This window comes from Acomys russatus, chromosome 15 (assembly GCF_903995435.1).
Source record: "Acomys russatus chromosome 15, mAcoRus1.1, whole genome shotgun sequence".
Classification (NCBI taxonomy): Eukaryota; Metazoa; Chordata; class Mammalia; order Rodentia; family Muridae; genus Acomys; species Acomys russatus.
Window position 1 is genome coordinate 36,855,589 of NC_067151.1, and position 19,676 is coordinate 36,875,264.

Here is a 19,676-nt window from a genome sequence, read left to right on the forward strand (position 1 = left end):
AAGCTGGAAAGGGATTCAATACTTTTTCAGCGGTGCTTCTGTATACAAGTTACATTAAAGCATCAGAGACTGAATAACCGGGTAAGCACCACAATCAACTGCCATTGCCGACCGCAAACTGCACCTAAAACACAAAGTATCCTTTTTTTTTTTTTTTTTTTTAAAATCCCAGTTAGTTAAAAACAAACAAACAAATAAATCTGCTCCTGGGATATAGTTATTTCAGTAAAACACAATGGGAAAGATTGCATTATCTAGGTTTCCGAAGTTTAAAATATTAGATATTAAAGAACTATTTTGATGTTTTGATGACAGCCCACGCACACAAGTCTGTTGTGAGCAGTGTTTTAGGCAAGTACAGTCCTATTAGGTACCAGCTATGCCTTTTAGCTATTTCACCTAAATTCACTTCTTATTTTTTAACTAGTTCTAAACAACCAATATAGTTCATCAAGACGATACGTTTGGTCAAGAAAGGTAGCCAGAACTTGATCACAGATGAACACATCGGTTGATTGCCTTTGTCACCTTCAGGAGGTCTGTAGATGTACGATTAGACCAGGGATAGAGAGCTTCCATCTGACCCCTTCTGACACAGTTATGAGTGGCCAGGACTCTGTTCTCTCCACGCTTATCTTAGAGATCACTTAGACGTCTTCAAGAAAAGTCTACAAGCATGTCTGAAGCTGTGCTGTTCTGCTTTGTTGAGAGAATAGCTGGCATTGGCCACAGTCATCTTGGAACAGCAAGTGTTTTCAATGGCAAGCTACCATGACCTCCAGAAAAAAAAAAAAAAAAAAAAAAAAAAAAAAAACCTTTGCATTTTTCCAAGCAGCGGCATGCCTTCCATGTGACTATTCACTGCCTGTAGAAGAAGCTGAAAGTGACTCACTCTTTTACAAGGACAAGTAACCTATCTTTTTTGTTCCAAAATTATTTAATATAAATAAAAGGTGTTGGTTGCTTATACTTTGATTTTTCACACCACCGAGGAACTACCCAGTTATCTCTCCAAACCCTAGACCTCTCTGAAGTTTTAAAGAAAGTCATCTCACGCCAGAACAAAAAACAAAAGGAATGGAGGTAAAGCATGCTTCTTTTTCCCCTAATTTCAAATAGCTCTGTGACAAGTCATCAAAATAGGTATAGATCTGCCTGCAAATTCTCCGTGGTTAAACTATAAGACTAACTGTAATGCTGTCTGCCTCCCAAATGCCTTCTCTGCAGTCCAGGGCCTTGAAGAAAGCCATAAAAGGGAAGGAACATAATTTTGTTTGTTGGCACTTACTGAAAAGCTAAAATAGAATAGTAACAGCAATCTCATTTGCCAGCTCCAACAGAAGTTCTGAGACATCTCTGAAGATAGCAAGTTACTGGGAAAATGCAGTTTCTACGCTGCCAGCTGTGGTTCAGAGGTGTCAAAGGGGTTAGTTCACCAATAAGCATCTAAAGCAGAGAGCCATTGAGGGGACCTAAAAATGATGTCACCCAATACACAGCTGTACACATGGATCTAGGGCATTTTTACATGTAGTTTTAACATGAAACATGATGGTCATTTTTCACTTCTTGGTTTGTTAGCTCTCAGGTACAGAAATGCCAGATTGTTAATAACATTTTTTTTCTGGTTAATAAAAAACAAATACTGTAAATATTTTATAATTTATCTTAAACATCTCAGAACCTCTAAGGCAAGTTTAGATACATGGATGCTGGCTAAACCACAACGACATTAAATGACTGGAATTCCAGGGTTATTGCGCTTTTCAGATGGGACACATTGACTCTCTGAAGAGTAGTTTAATCATCCAAAGTCCAAAAATTTACATATACAGATAGCACACATGTTGTAAAATTCTTAAATTTTAAATGACAGGGATGTATTTGGAGTTGTGACGCAAGTAGGAACAGTTAAGAGAGGGTGCCCCATGGTAAAACTCTACAAAAGGGGTGGCTAAGGGAAATGTTTGCTTTTATAGTAGTACATATTTCAGCTCACCTGAAGAGAACAGTGTGAACTACTGCATTACATTATTACATAGGTGTGGCTTTTTTCTTTTAGTATAACTATGAAAACCTTAAGGATTATTTTCATTTTTTTCAAATTATAATGTTAAATCTACAATATAATCAAGAGAATATAACTGGAATACAAATCAAATTCTGTCTCTGTTTCAATTAATAAAAAGAAAATTGAGCCATTCTAATATTATTTTCTACCTCTGTCTGAAGAGGACTGTTTTTTTTTTTAATTCAAATATGAGAGCTTTTGTCAAAATATGCATGTCATTTGGAGAAATATGTTCCCTCTGAGAACAATGTCTATGGTCAAGGTTCCAGTCCCAAGATGTCTTTAATGTAGAAAGATGGTTTTTAAAGAACTTGGATCCTCATTCTCTACCTTAGCTGGCCGTCCTTTCTAGTTTCTCCGATGTCCTCACTCACACATTTATGTCTATCTGGTCTAATACATCCATTTCCTGGCTAAATTGGGCACTCTTCAGACTGTCTAGTGAGGTTGTTCCTGGCCAGAGCAATTTAAATGTTATGTAAATACATTTCTGTGTTACATGTTAGTTAAAGGTGTACATTGTAATATTGTAAACTGATTGGCTTCATGGTTTTCTAATATTGCGCTCTTATATGTTTGCAGAAACAGTTTAGGCCAACATTCCTCAACCTGTGAGTCTCAACCCCTTTAGGGGTTGCATATTAGATATCCTGTATATCAGATATTTGCATTATGATTCATAAGAGTAGCAAAATTACGTGAGGAGGAACTATATTAAAAGGCTGCAGCACTAGGATGGTTAGGAACCACTCTTTCAGGCAATGGGTAAATGTATGTGCACCACTATAGCCATTTGTAGAATAAGAAGAGCAAAACGCCCCTTTTAAATCCAGGAAGGAAATTCTTTAACCTGCTTTTGTCCCCATGATCTTGGGTTGACTAACTCCTTGTGAAAACCAGTACCTATGGAAAGACATACACCGCTACTTTAGAGGTTTGGTGATTTCTCCTGCACAGCCTTTGATGTGCGCTAGAGCTCTAGGAAGGGATACTTCCTGATGTCTTCAAACACCTGAAAAAAAAAAAAAAAAGGTAGACAGTCTTGTTTACACCCTTCATTAACGTCTTACCTCACTGGGCATTCTTGCTCCTCTTTACCTGTCAAGAACGTTTTCTCTAGACTTCTAGCTATTGTTATTCCCAACTGAGCTGATTTCTTTGGATGTTTACCTTGAAGACTATTTAGCTGTTCTCTATTATCAGATCCTCACTGCTCTCTTCTATGTCTAAGAGCAATTGACTATTGGAGGAGGAAGGACGACATTTTGGTAAGGGCTACTTTCCACCCAAGGAAAGTGACATTATACCCTGCTGCCCCTCACCTACACACATAAGTATTCAAAAACTATTCATCTGTTATCATGAGCTAAAATTTTAATTATCTAAAAAGCTTTTCTTATTGGAATGACAGAAAACTCAATCCCAGACATCTTCCTACACCCCTGTCTCACCCTTCTCTTTTGTCTCATTGGCTCCCTTGTTGTTTTAGAATTTAGATGTCAATGGAGATGCAGAAAGAGAAACAGTGGTGCCTTTTAAAGCATCTGCCCTTCCTCTATGTAAGACATAAATTATTAATCTTTCATGGACAGATTGTCTGCATTTTCACAGATGCTACAAATCTTAATTTTATATGAAATGTATTTAGCATTAATTGCTTATTTAACAATCCAGTTTAAATAAAATATGGCCCTACTGGTCACTTTATAATTTCTAACTTGAACTAGGTAAATGGCATAAGGGCAGTTATTCTCATGGGTCTGTTTCTGTTCTCTGTCCTACATGAAGGGAAGGATTCAACTGTGTTATTTATAAACTGTTCAAGAGTAAGAGTTAGGGGTTGAAGGGGGGCATTGATGACTTAGAAAGTCTCTGCCCCCCCTTGCTGGGCTTATCACATCACTATATTATGGAGCAGTCTGTGATTCACAGGACCACTGCGGTGCCAAAAATTGTGCATACAAGTACACTTACATTAACAAATCTACGGATAGTATATAATGGTTCCATGTTAAGTCAGGTCAGATGACTGGTGCATTTGGTTTATTCTTTGATGTGACTTCAAAATCCCATCACTAGAAGGAATGCTTTAGTAAAAGGACAGAAGATGGAGGTCATGCATTTAATATACTATGAGCTTACAAAGTTTACTTGAGAACCTTGAGAACAGACAGGAATAAGAGAGGTAAACAAAATTTAAAGAGGCAATGAACAAAATGGATAGGATTTGGCACCAAATGTCCACAGACATTGGTGGGATAGCAGAAACCTGATTCAAGGAACAATTAGTTGCCCTTTCAGAAATGTTTTGTAATTTGAAGAGGTAGTTTGAAAAAACTTACATTCTGGTCTGGTCAGGTTATCATCTTTGATCTTTTTAACAAATCATTCTTTTCTCATATATTACACCCTGACCACAGTTTCTCCTCCCGCTACCCCTCCCAGAGCCCCATACCTGCACTTCCCCTCTTCCCCAGATCTACTCCTCCTCTGTTTCTCTTCAGAAATAGCAGTCCTTCCAGGATATCAACCAAACATGGCATAACAAGTTACAATAAGACTTGGTACATTCCCTCATATCAAGGCTGTATTAGGCAATCCAATAAAGGAAAAAGGGTCCACCAAAAATAGGCAAAAGAGTCAGAGACACCCCCACTCCCATTGTGAGGAGTTCCAGAAGCATGCCAACCTATACACCCACAGCATATATTCAGAGGACCTAGCACAGAGCCATACAAGCTTCTTGGATGTCGCTTAAGTATTTGTGAGCCCCTGCTTGGTTGATTCTGTGGGCCATGTTTTTGTGGTGTCCTTGATGCCTCTGGCTCCTACCATTCTTCCTCCTCATCTTCTGCAGGGTTCCTGAGCTTTACATACTGTTTGTCTGTCGGTCTCTGCGTCTGCTCTGGGAAGAAGCCTCTCTGATGACAATTATGCTCGGCTTCAGTTTATAAGAACAGCAGAGTGGCATTATCAAGCATTCCACTGATTTTTTTTTTCAGAGGAGGGTGGGACAAAGAGAGAGAATACTAGGAGTAATGACTGGAGTAAGGGAGCATTTGGGTGAAGTGGAAATCTAATGCAATGGAAGCTCCTTAGACTTTCAGGGTTACCCTAGTGAAAATTAGTAATGGGGAGATGGGGCCTAAACCGGTGCTCATCCTTTGCAATCAGGCTATGCTTCCAGTAGTAGAAGTGGAAGATCAGCCAAGCCACAAAATCTTTGACTGGCAATCTGTCCTGCCTGCAAGATGTGCTGGGGTAACAGTGGCTTAGAACTTGTGGGAGTGGTCTACCAATGACTGGTCTAACTTGAGACCCATGCCATGAGAGAAAGACCACCCCTGACACTACCTGGATGGCCAGGAGTCAGAAGCTGGCCATCCCAGAGACCTGGGATAGAAAAAAAAAAGGGGGGGGGGAACAAAAGTCAAGGAAATGATTCCTAATGATATTCTATCACACACATTTTGCATCTTAAATCTCTCTGTTACTAGACCACTGAAACAGACCTAAAACAATCTATTCCACTTGGTCTAAAAGAAAAGTTATTTAAGCTGTGGCTTCAAGTTGCGTCCAAAGCCCTTGCTCAGTTCTCCAAATGCTCAGCATTCTACATTTGTCTCAAACACACTAAATGCTTTGTGCTTTCTAAAACATGCTGGGAACTGCCACATGTCTGTCAGTCCTGTGAGCACCTACACTGAAGATACTGCCCTCAGGAAGTTGTTCTCAGGTCTCTGTAAAGCTTTCCACATTCTCTTCTCTATTAAACTAGTTTGTCTGTCTGTCTGCCTTTCTGCCTGCCTTTCTTTTTGTTTTTGTTTGCTCGCTTGCTGTTTTTTTGTTTTTTTGTTTGTTTGTTTGCTTGTTTTGGTTTTTGTTTGTTTGTTTTCCTAGAAAGGGTTTCTCTGTATAGTCCTAGACCAGACTGGCCTCAAACTCAGAGATTTATCTGCCTCTGCCTTCAGAGTTCTGGGATAAACGGTGTGGCCACCACTGCCCAGCTTCTGTTTTATTTTTAATAATAATATGTGGAGGATACTTAAAGTGCTCTAGATTACCTCCATCATGCAAGATAAAATGTTGAAAATTTAAAAACAAGTACTTCTTAAGCTGCTAGGTTACTGTTTTCTTGAGGATACAACATACCTAGGTGTTTTTCTCAGCTGCTGAAATTAATTAGGGGCTTTTCCTTTTTAGGAATGTTGAAGTTTTCAGGGCTCAGGGAACTCAAGAAATAGGAAGCAGAAATAATATCTGAGACAGAGGGAATGGAGGACACCAAGACTACAAGGCCTTATAAATCAACATGATCAACTCACGTATGTGTGGACTCACAGAAACTGAGGCAGCATGCACAGTCCTGCAAGGAAGGATCCCCTACAGAGGGGTCCAAGAGGTGAAAGAAATGCCCCCGCCCTAACCAATAAGTAATTGCCAATTGATAGCCTCTTGAAAATGAAAATTTCGTTTCCTCCAAGGGAGTGTCATTAGGGAAACAAACTACTCTTAAAGGTAGGCTGCAGACCCAAAGTTGATGGCCAACAAAAATGAACTCAACCATATCTTGGGGGCTCTTTGTTTCATAACATGTCAGGGCTATTTCTGTTTGCCTATTTGTTTGGCTCTTTGTTTTAATTTTATCCCATTATTTTTATTTTATTTAATATATATTTTTCTTTTACTTTTTTACCTTACAGGTCCTTTGCATATACATTATGGCTTCCAGTTTAGTGGTTTTATGGTTTTCAGAACGTGAAAATAAGTGGATCTCTGTGTCTGTATTTGTCACTTGTTCCTTCCTGTGGGACCTTCCCTTTTTTGTTGTGTTTGTCCAATGTCCATGTGTTATATTTTGTTCTATCTTACTGTGTTTTATTTTATTATATCCCATAGAAGTTTCCTTGTGTTCTAATGAGAGACAGAAAAGAAGTGGCTCCAGATGCAAGAGGAGATGGGATACTTTGAGTGTTGCAGAGGAAGTAAAACTGTAATCAGGATATATTATGTCAGAAAAACAAGTCTATTTCCATTAAAAGAGAGGAGAGATTGTTGAGGTTTTTTATTATGTTCACTATTGTGCAGGGATGCAAAAATACTCAAATATAATTAATTTGCTGACATTTGAAAAATTAGTGCATTTTTAATCATTTTATAGACATAAAATGTTTAGATGTTTTCAACATAAAAATAATGTCTAATGGGTTATAGTGTTGCTTTAAAACTTTAAAATAAAGTTAAGTTGTTTATTCTTATACATGAAATGTTTGAATCTAAAGATATTTGTTTCAGATGTGGATGTGAGTATTCTGAGAAGATTAGGAAACAATATTTTTACTTGTTAAATATTTAATTATCACTGTTTTATAAATTAAGCAAATAATCTGAATTAAGCTTTTTTGGAATGGGACATAGGACATGCACTGGTTTGTATGAATGTTGTAGCTTGTACAAATGTCTATGTTTGTCATATTCTCTGCAGGTTTAATATATTTCCAGTTTCTAGAATATTGTAAGGCAAAAGACAAAGTCATAGAACCACTAAATTAAAAACGATTTTGAAATGTATGTTCAATTTTCTCTTTGAATAAAAAGCAAAAGCATGAATTTACAGTGAGAAGGCCCTTACTTACTCATTTCCTGTAAGTAGGGAAGAACAGAGATCTACAGAGCGACTGAGGTGTGGCTCCAGACCACAGAGAAGGGCAGTGAGGACAGGAGTGAAGCTGTTTCCATTTCATGCCTGCTGAAGAGTCTGTTCAATGGGTCAAGGTAGGTTAAACCCGTCACATGCATTTTGTTACACTATGAAATATTTTTTCACATAGGAAAAGAAATGGCTCAGCTGTAATGCTAATGTCACATTCTGTGATGGAGCCTTCCAAAGCTCCTTTGGTCCCAGGTGTTTACAGTGCAACCAGCATCACCAGTCTCTCCAAAACTATTACAAAGCATCAATCCTCCTCAACTCTTACTCATCATCCCCCTGCCTCAGTCCTTTCTGAAGTTGACACAGCATACAAGATTATAGGATACGAAACCTAACAGCTTTGTTTACATTTTTACGATGATAATTTGATGCAGGAAAATTGAGAGAATGTCTGTTTTGACTAGGTGAATCACTTAGGACAAATGGCTCACCGTCTTCCCCATCCCACCCTCCTTTCCAAGATTGGTGTGTTTATTGTGAAAGTTAAATGTCATGTTTAGGAGGCAGAGTCTCAACAAATGCTAAATTCTCATTAACTGGCTGGTGGGGTTATCTAGAGGAATTTTAGATCACAAAAGTAATGTAAATGAAAAAGGGGAGTGAAGGGCAGAAGAGACATCTAGAAATAGTTGCATCACACCAACAGAGTCTTAGGGAATATTTATGGATAGAAGTCTATGAGCTCTGTCCTTAAGTATACAGCATACTTAAGTATTCCAGAATATTTAAATGAATACCTGTTAATTTCTAAATTACAGATACATATCTATATTAAAGATTTATTTATTTATTATGTATACAGTGTTTTTGCCTGCATGTACTCCTGCATGCCAGAAGACGGCACCAGATGGCATTACAGATGGTTGTGAGCCACATGATGCTGGGATTGAACTAGGACCTTTGGAATAGGAGTCACTGCTCTTAGCCCCTGAGCCATCTCTCCAGGCCCCAGATGTATATATTTATTCCATAAAATATTTCTTTATTTTGTCATGATAGACTTAGTAAGACATTATAATCAGACTTTATTCATATTGTCTATTTCACTACAAATCTTTAAAATCCATTTCTTTCCTTATCAAAACCATATCTACTACAATATTATTTATATAAACTTCCCACTCCTGGCAGCAAGGACAATAGGACTGGCTAAAGAAATACCTTATACGTGTTTCTCTGCTTCCCAACAGACTCCTCGAGGTAAACTATGAATGGGAACATGTTTCCATAATGATGAGCTAGGTTTTGAGGAAACCAGAGGGACTAGCCTTGACTGAGAGAATGAAAACCGTACATCAAATGTCCATATCCTTCTCAGCAGCCAGGCACTTCATACTTCAGGAAAGTCTTGCTAGTGCCCATCCTTTGGAGAAAGAAGGGGAGAAGTGAAAGGAAAGCGAATAAGGAGAAAGGGGACAGGTAAGACCGAGAGAGACCTTCCATATTCTCTTTGTCCGGATTTTCAGTCATAATCCAGCCATGATGTTCTAACTAGCTGTTTCCTTACTCTCTGCCTGGTTCTGCTGCTGCTGAACAGGGCACACTGTAACAGGTTTGACTTGGTGTCACATCTCTTTCTCTCTTGACCGAACTCAAACTTGCCTCATTCTCTTTTCCTTGAAGATAGTATGTGCTCATGTCCAGCGATTGATTCTTGCACTCCAGGTCATCCATCCCTCCAGCTTCTCCAACTTAAGTCTGGGTGGAGAAGTAGAAACACCTCCCACTCCCCCTATACCTCCCCTCACCTCCCCTCACCTCCCCCCACCTCCCCTCACACCTCCTCCCAGCCCCCCACACCTATACTTTCACTGCTCCTGTGTCTCTTGCCATTCTGCCTGGAAACTGAGCACTCCTTTAAGAACATCATCAAGGAAACCATGGCCAGAGTTAGTTGAGCACGGTCTCTATGCACCAGTAGTTAGCGCCTACCATCCTAGACCACCTAACCACCTTGAGCTGTGTCTAATACCACACTTTTAAACCTCAGTTGGTATTGGTGTTGGTGCTGGGATAGAAGTTAGAAGGAATGATATAATTTACTTTCACAATTTATATATTTTTGTTAATTTTTCAAAGATTCTGTTTAAATATATGTTGTAAGTTTAGCATATAAACCAGTTCAATTTTTTTTTACTTTCCCCTGTCCTGTCAGTCTCCTGGGTGACTCCATTTCCATTTAGTATATACATGCATTATTTTTTGGCTTCATATAAAAAAATCTAATGTCCACTAATGACAAAAAACATATATTTTTGTCTTATTGAGATTGCCTTAATTCATTTATATGATCTAACTCATTCTCTCTCTCTAAGAAAAGCAAACAAACAAACAAACAAAACAACAATAAACACTGTTTAAAAGAGATTTGCTATTCAGCCTTTGTGGTCACAAGTTAGAAGCTCATCAGTTAGCGGGTAACAATGGCTTGGAATGAATGATGCTTAAGCTTATGAATGAGTGAAAGGAAGCTCTTTGGATCTTCAGTTGCCTCGCCCCACCCCATCCCATGCCCGCCCTTTCTTGTCTAGCCCAGGAGGTTTGAGTGGAAGAAAAACAAAACAGTTTTCACTGTAATTAATCCCAGTATCTTTCTAACCACAAACTAGGAAAACTTGCTTCTTCTAAATATCCCTCTTATCTCTTCCGAAAATTATGGATGCCTTTCCCTTTGGCTGACTTCATGGCTCCGTCAGTCCTTCAGAATTCTTAGAGGCCCCTGATGAAGCCCAGGTGCTCATTTTGTTTAGTTTCCACAACCCCTTGTTTCTGCCTTAGGTGCTCTCGAAGCTTACGCCAGGGTTCATTCTTCAGTACCTTCTTCATATTTATCTGTGTCCTTGTGGGTGTCAGTTAAGGCTCCAGATTTTGTAGATTAGCAAGCTTTAGGAAAGGGAACTTTTTCTGCAACCAGGATATATAGATAAATGAAATTATATATGTATAAAATTGCATGAAAGTCAAAGTGGAACTGCCTAGGGGACTGACAGTCACAGGGGACTGATAGGAGGATGGAGGGAATGTGCAATGCATACAACCCAGCATAATAAAATAAAGTTAAAAGCTAGAGCGAAATCCGAAACCAGTCACTAGTGGAGATCATCAGTGTAGGTTATAAGGTGGCCTGTGTCTCTGGCATCCTTGACATTTGTGATCAGTAGATACTCACTCATACATCTTCAGCGGCCAGGACCAAATACCAGGCAAAGCTGAGGGTCAGTGAAAAGGCCAATAGGAGCTACACCAGCTGACATGGCTTGTTGCTCTCTCCTACTTGTAGCCAACAACCTGTACATACATTTCACATCTAGGAGGAACTAGAAGGTGGAATATTTTAAGTACATTCAGCAGTCTTTGTACAAAAAAAAATGCTTTCTTGGGAAGGGAAGCATATTAGATAAGTAACAATCAGCCTATATCACTTAAGAAACAGTGTTCTCCTATCTTTTTTGCTAGATACTAAGTTCTTTATTCATAGCAGAAAGATCACTGTTTTGTTTTGTTTTGTTTTGTTTTAAGTTCAGGTATGAGAACTAATTTTACGTCAACTTGGCTAGACAATGATATTCAAAAGGTTGGCCAAGTACCAGCATAGAGGTCACAGTAAAAGGAACCTTTTTAGATATGATGAACAATTTTGAATAAAGCAAACAATACACCATAGTGCAGGTGCGCATCACCCAGTCTGCTGAAGGCCTTAAGAGAAAAAGACCAAGGTTCCCCATGCCCAAGGAAGAAAATCTTACTTCTAGACACAAACTATATTCTCTCAAATTTCCATGGACTTCCCGTCTTCTGGGCTGCCTTCTCCTCCTATCAATTCCTTAAGGTAAATCTGTCTCTTTCTGTGCAAAGATACAAAATCATTGAATTTGTAAATCTTTGTATAAATCTGAGTAAAGATTTATCTGCATATTATATATGCTTGCATATGTGTTCACAAACTATTGGTTCTCTTTCTTTGACAAACCTAATACATCAGATTGCTTGGCGTCCCAGATAAAGTGGCTGAATTACTTTGGAAAGCTACCTAGGACTCAGAGTTATTTGACTAAATCAACAGTTACTACTTCTTTCTATCTAAAGATATACGTCAGAGGATAAGCACTTTTCTAGCATTTGCAAAACTCTGGGGTGAGTCCTTAGCACTGACACACAAAAATACTATCAGACCTTAAGTATGTGTACGGCAGATTGATAGGTGTAGTGGGGCAACGGCCGGTGGAGAACAGGGAGGAATCCTATATCTTCTCATTCTAGTGATGTAATTTCCACTGTCTTCCATTTCTATTTAATAAGCCTTTTAGAGATTTGAGTGGGGGAGGGTACATTGCTTGGTGGGTGGGAGGGCGTGCAGTACAAGCATGAGGACCTGAGTTCAGTTCCTCAGCATCCATGTTAAAAGGTGGCCATGCCTAACATAACCCCAGCACTGTCAGAGGCAGAGGCGACATGTCTGGAACTTGGTGACAAGCCAGATGAGCTCCAAATTTCTGTCTCAAAGGAATTAGGTAGAAAATAATAGAGCAGAACTCCCAACACCCTTCCCCTCTGGCTTCTATACATATGTGCACAAGAAGAAATACCTGTACACACATATCTTCACACACAAAACACACATATACTATAATCACATAGACATATACACATAAGCCACACATACATACATTACACACACATATACAAGCACATATACACATTATGTACATACACATACATATGTAAATGACTTACATTTACATATATACATATATATATATATATATATATATATATATATATATATATATATTATACCCACCATACAGATTCCATACTCAAATACATACCAAACATTCACAGACATTCACAAAAAATGAGATTTACTACTACATTTTATTTGAAATTTTAATGTAATTCCAATAAACACCAACTGATCTTTAACTTTCATTCTAGTTCTCATGATGACATGTTGTAGACTCTGCTCATTTTTTTTTCTAGAGTTTTAAGGTGGGGACATTTGGGATTTGGTTGGCATGACTGGAAAGAGAGTTGTTAGTAGTTTCCCCGCAAAACACTCAACCCAAAGTGACCATGTCATCTGAGGAATCACAACCGGACTCGGTTCCTGTAAAAGGGATTCCATCAAGTGTGTATAAATAGTAACAGTTCTCAAGAAATGCTGACAGATGAAGCCAAGCAAGCTGAGTGTCTTGGGTTAAAGTAATTGCTTAGTTTGGTATAAGCCTTAAGGCTGCACAAGCAATGCTTCCACCTTCCATCTGAGATGGAAGATGACCCAGAAGAACTAGCTCTTAGTCAGATTACCTCAGTGACAGGGGTTAATTTTAGCACCCAGGTCTGATCTGTTGGTGTACTACGGTAGAGCTAATAAGTCTGACACTGTGAGGGCATGACCTTTTCATTGCTTAAAACTCATTACCCACAAGGGAGACTCAATAACAAATTGTCAATAGAATAAGCTGTCTATAACAACAGAACATAAAAATGGACTTATATGGTGTACTGTTAAATGTAAGAATATCACATATTATTCCTAAGGAGATATTCTCAGTAGACATAGGTCCATCAAAATAAGGTTATGCCAGACAGTGGTGGCTCATGCCTTTAGTCCCAGCAATCAGGAGGCAGAGGCAGATGAATCTCTGAGTTCGAATCCAGCCTACTCTACAAAGTGAGTTCCAGGACAGCTAGGGCTACACAGAGAAAGTGCCTCAAAAAAATAAAACTAAAAGGAGGAAGAAGAAGAGGAGACTATTGCACTTGAGAAGCAAATCCTTGTTCTCCACGTACAAGGACAATTTTACGTTATATATTATGCCTTGTATGAGAAGTAATACATGATATTTTCTACCATCTTAACACATAGTTTTCTCTTCTTCATTAAATTACATGGAAACAACTCTGAGGAGTGGGAGGGTGCTTCTACTTTAGTGTGGTAAAATGTGCTACAAGTGGTTTATTCTTGGGGCTGATTCTCTCATTGGCCTGAGTCAGTTCTTTCTGAAATCTGGACTACACGCATACCAAGAAACAGCTTAAAATTCATAATTTAAAGGGTAAGCAAATGTATGTGATGAAAGCTTCAGTTGTATTCTGTTTTAGTTAATAGGTTTTAGTTCCAACTCCTGCATTTGAAATGTTTACTGCCTTTGGACACTGGAAATTTTTCTTTAAATTTCAATGATTCCATCATCTATTAAATAAGGATTACAGCAATAGTAGTAACAGTGTAATGTTCTGATAAGCTCTGACTTTGAAGACTGTATACAAATGTTCATGTCAAATGCTTAGTATATAATATTCAATGAAAATTTCAGAATTTTTAAGTTTTACAGGTTTTTATTTTTACAATTTAAAACAAAATGATAGCTAGGATTAATAGATATAAATTGCTTTTCATTTTAGAACATAAGTGAAATCTTTTTAAGTGGGTATAATTACAATCATTTCTAATAAGTAGAATCTCATGTTCCTACATGGAAATTCTGACAGTAATGTATTTTAAAATGTTTCCTTTCACTGTGACTTAAGGGAAATGTTCTCACTAAAGGAAAAAGTCATACTTCTGATCAACAGCACTGAATTAGAGAGGCTTTGACAAGAATGAAGAGTGAGAAGAGATCAAACTGTGCAAATAGTTTAGGCCCCTGGAGCTGAGGCTCCAGGACTGGCACTCATTAATAATTGTGGTTACACATCCTCCGCCCACCAAGCATTGCTCTTGTCTTTATATAAGGACCCTTAGGACTGTAAACAGTGATGTCTACATGGGCTTCTTTTAGACTACCTAGAGATTAATAAATTATAGCTACAGTTGTTGAAAGTTTATAAACTTGAACCCCTCTCATACACATTTGAACTTATCATACATAACAAATAATAGAAGCAGGGACAGTGTAAAGGGCAGTACTCAGGAGCAACCAAAGAGAAAGCATAACTCAGTTGCCTAAGGATAATTTTTGAATCATTAAATACCCTGTTATGAAGAAACTGGTTTCCAGCCAGAGTCTCAGGGCTGAAAGCTGCCGGAATTGAAGGCAGGGAGTCAGCCAACCGCAGGAAGGTGAAAACAGGTCCAGCTTTCAGAACCCAGGCTAGCTGGGTGAGCTAGGAAAGAGACAATAGTTCTTTCCAGCAGACTAGCATTGCTGACATTCCTTCAAGCTGAGGAGCAAGCTGGGGCATGAGTGGAAGCCCACATTTCATTTCAAATTTAAAAAGGAGCTTTTGATCAATACCTCTCAAACATCCTGCTGTGAGGAAAGAAGTCTGATTCCTGTGTTTTCCTTACTTACCTTTAGTCATTATTTAACAAGAGTACAACTGCTAACAACTCTATACTTAACCCACATTGATATTCTACCACATTCCCATTCTTTCAGAATCAATGATAGTTTTAAGCACGTAAGTAGGCAGCTCCATTTCAGTATATCACTTTACACATTTTGCTGTCATTTGCTCTGATGACCTCTGTATCTTGGCTAGGGCTGTACATTCAGTAAGTACATGCTCATGGTAGGAAACCTTCAGGCAAGTTTCTTTTTTTAAACAAACAAAGAAAAAGTCTCAGTGTCAACATACTGAATATCAACAACATTGAAATCTTTTTGAATATTTCATACTCATTATCATTGTGTTTTTCTAAAATTTCTATTCTGAATAGTAATGTGGAGATAACATGCATCCAAAGAGAGCCAGTTTTGGAACTTTGAGCAAATGATTTAACCTCCTGCATCGGTTTTGGATTCTAAAACTGCGATATGTCTGCCAATTGTTTTCAATTCTCCCTCTCTTCCCTGCCTCCCTCCCCCTTCTTTCTCTCCCTCCCCCCACCGTGTCGCACACATGTGTGTGTGTGTGTGTGTGTGTGTGTGTGTGTGTGTGTGTGTGTGTGTGTGTGTGTACAGGTGAGTGAAGTACCAGTTGAGGTTAGAAGAAATTAGATCAGATCCCCTGAAGGTATCATTATAGGTGGCTGTGAGCTGTCCAATAGGGATGCTCAGAAATGAACCAGGTCTTCTGTAAGAGCACTACACTGATCCAATTTTTTTGTAGCAAATTTTTTTATAAAGCAAATTTTGGAGAACTGTTAGAACGAGGTAAAAAAATGCTTGCATAAAATAAATATGTGATTGCTGTTTCTGTTATTCTTCTTATCACTAATTATATCTCCCCGTATTATCAGGTCACTCTTAAGTGTTTAAAAGATACAGTTCCAAGAAGAAAGGAGGGTATGGAATACACGTGATGGTGCTGAAATTTACTGTGGCTTCCAGAAATCTTGGTGCTCAATTCCACTTTTTAAAAGTTCTGTTTTCAGTGACTGAAAAAAAAATCTTTTCTTTAAAAAACAAAAACAAAGAACAAACCAAACCAAACAAATAACCCACAATACTTAGTATGAAAAATGGGCGATTAAAAAGGGAGGCAAAGATGTTGTGAACATGACAAAAAGTTAAGAGAAAGTTGGAGGGAAGCAAAGGCTCTGACAGTTTTGGGTATTCAAAATGGTGACATGGAGATGGGGTGAGAAACAGTCAATACAGGAAACTCTGCCATCTTAGGTGGCTGACTATGAGTGTGACACTCTCGTGTTTCAAATTCCTTTAGTTAGATATAGTTACAAAAAAAATTACACATAACTGCCATAAACTGGATTTCAGAGTAGTAGTTTACTTAAAGTGAAGTAACTAATAAGACACATTTCCTCACAGTGGCTAAATCAGGTTCTGCTCTAATGACTCTGAGCATTTGGACATCAGATCACAGGTGGTCATTGTATTCTTAGCGTACATTGCACCTCAGAAAACTTCTAAAGAACTTGGAAGTAAAATAAATTCATCTAAATCGTTCTGAGGATTTTGGGAATATCTTCACAGGTCTGTACTCAGCTAAAAGTGGGGACCTTTTTTTTCTTCTTAAATTGTACGAATGATAGTAGAGCATTATCTATAAAGACACATGTTATAAAATGAAGCAGATAAAGTAGATGAGATGGAGGCTGCAGGTAAGGAAACATTATTATACCAATAAATATCTTACAAAAAATGGAATAGCGCCCAAAATTATGGTGGCATAAAAATGAGGTCTCTCCATTAACATTGTAGCATAATTTTAGCTTTTTGTGGGGGGGTAGGGGGGCACTCAAGTTAGGATTTCTTTGTGTAGACTTGCCTGTCCTGGACTCACTTTGTAAACCAGGCTGGCCTTGAACTCACAGAGATTTGATTGCCTTTGCTTCCTGGAGTGCTGGGATTACAGGTATGTGCTACCATGCCTGGCTCTGAAGCATTATTTTCAAATAAGCATCTACTTTAATTTCACAATTTTAATGATGCTGTAGCAGTTGTTATGTTTAAGTTAATGCATAAAATCCTTCAATTTAATCTCTCTGAAAACTGTTATGTAAGAAAATGGAACTCTTGTTATTCTAGATGTTTGACTTGGATTTGGTTGGCAATGTTTTCCTGAAAGGAATTCTATTTTCCTTTTCTGTTTAACTTAGAGTTTTAGGTTTTTTTTTTTTTTTTCCTAAGCTCTTGGCCCCTACTTGTAAGCATTATTTACCCATATCCTTAGGCCACTCTTTCCAATAGATATGAATCACATACCACTTTTCATATGTATAAAATATTTAAAGCTGAATTTAAGTTAGTCCAGACCCCTGACTTTCCATTTCTTTATATACGATCTGAAGGACAGGATTACATTTTTCTTAAAATGCTCCTATTCTCAAGTGTAGCCTTTTCTCTTGATACTAGGAGCATAATTTAGAGACAAAATGTTTACAGTAGTTTTGTTTCAAGGTTTTAGAAATCAGAGGCAAATATTTTAAATAGCACTGTCTAAGGTTTCTGCAACACTTCATTTATCAGTCATCACCATTAAAATTGGTAAGTGAAAATTCCACAAAGTAGATCCTTATCATGTTAGCTGCCTTTGTTTTCCATTTCAGCCTCTTTGAAGGAACTCCCTCATGCTGCATTCCACATTGATTTGCTGTGAGAATAATAACATGAACAGGATGTTTTAATACTCTTTCAAAATTCAATATCCTTACTTACACTTGGAATGGTCACCTTAATTTTCAAAAAGCACTTTTTCTTTATATGTCTCAGCATTGTTTGCCCCCCATAGATGATCATCACAAACAAGAATTAAGCACAAAAAAGGTGAAACAACTGTATTTAATGTGAAAACCAAAAATAAGTGGTAGTCCTCAAGATCACATTGTGACAGCCAGGTAGCAAACACAGGTACTTTATTGGTATCTTTCCTGGTTCTAAATGTTTGTGGTTGTTTAATAGGAATTTTGCATGCAATGAAAGATATCTGCCCATTTCTAGAGTGCTTAAAACTTCAACACTTAAATTTCCTTCTAAATGACTCAATGTTAAAGGTCAGATAAGCAAGTACACAGAGAAACTGTGTTACATAAACAAGCTAACCAGTTGGTAGTTTCATGGTGCTGTGACAACCTTTTGAGATAGTTTAAAAGATCAAAGATTTTATCCTGTTCACAGTTTCAGATGTTCCTGTTCATGTATTCTTGGATCTATTTCTTTCTGACGCTGTGCACAAGGAGGCAGAAGATTCCTTGGGGGGGCACATGCTGGAGCAAGAAGCTTACTTTGTGGAGGGCAGGAGGCAAAATGCCAGGAAGATTGAGGACAAGATTCATCTTCCTGGGTCATGTCTGCACTTCCTCCAACCTAGCCTCACCTCCTGTTTTTACTACCTCCCAATAATACACCATACTGTGGATCATACTGTAAATAAAACGCTAATTTAAGGTTTAGGCCACAACGCTCAGAATCTGGTCATCTCCCAAAAGGCTCAGCTAATAACTGAGTCTCTAATCCACTGGCCCATGAGGTCCATTCTCATTCAAACCATAACACCATTGCTTTAAGAGGGCATAGCCAATATTCATGCAGTGCTTTACTAGCTGCCAGGGGGCATTATTTTCTGACCAGTGACTCTTCTCTCTCTCTCTCTATCTCTCATTCTGTGATTCTTGACTTGCTTCCTTATGACTATTTTTTCCCCTAAGTTTTCTGTTCTTTGACACTTCGAAAACAAAGCCTAAGAAAAATGGTGAGACACAGACATAAAATAGGCATGTAACCTACATACTCATTTTTTTTTTTTTTTGCCGTACTTGAAAATTCATAGGATAAATTTAAACTAGGTAGATGTTAGAAAAAAATGAGGAATATTTCATAAAACATTTACTGTTTCCATGTTCAAGAGGGGATCGTCTAGATTGGTTGAGCCTCACTGTACCCACCCCACAAACACCACACATGTACCCCACTTCTGTTAAGGCCTATATTCTGAATCTCCACCCTCTTCTTAACTTTCCAAATGCCTATCGCTCACTTCAGAAGAACGGTCCACTGTTCCACATAAAATAATTCTTGGCTTGTTTGTGTGTTTTGGTACTGTTTTGTTCTTGATTTATTTTATTTTGTTTCTGAGCTAGAGAATAAACTTGCATCTTTTAAAAACTCAGCCTATGCATGTTTGCTATGCCCAGGCCTCTAATATATAATTCTCAGTGGCCCTCAAATATAGAGTGGAAGATCTCTTGATATTTCCTTTTTTTTTAAATTATTGATTCTATATGAGTTTCACATCATGCACCCCAATTCTACTCATCTCCCCACCCCTTCATATATGCCCTTCGCCCTTGCAATACCCCCCAAAGAAAATAAAATCTAAACTTAAAAAAAAAAAAACAGAAGAAAAAATACCAGAAAAGGTAAAAACATCTCGCCATGTAAGCTGTAGTGTGCCACAATGGCCACAGTGTGTCCAACAGTATGACCTTTTGTCCACACATCTTTATTTGCAAGTGTTCACTACAATTAGTCGTGGGAGGCCTCT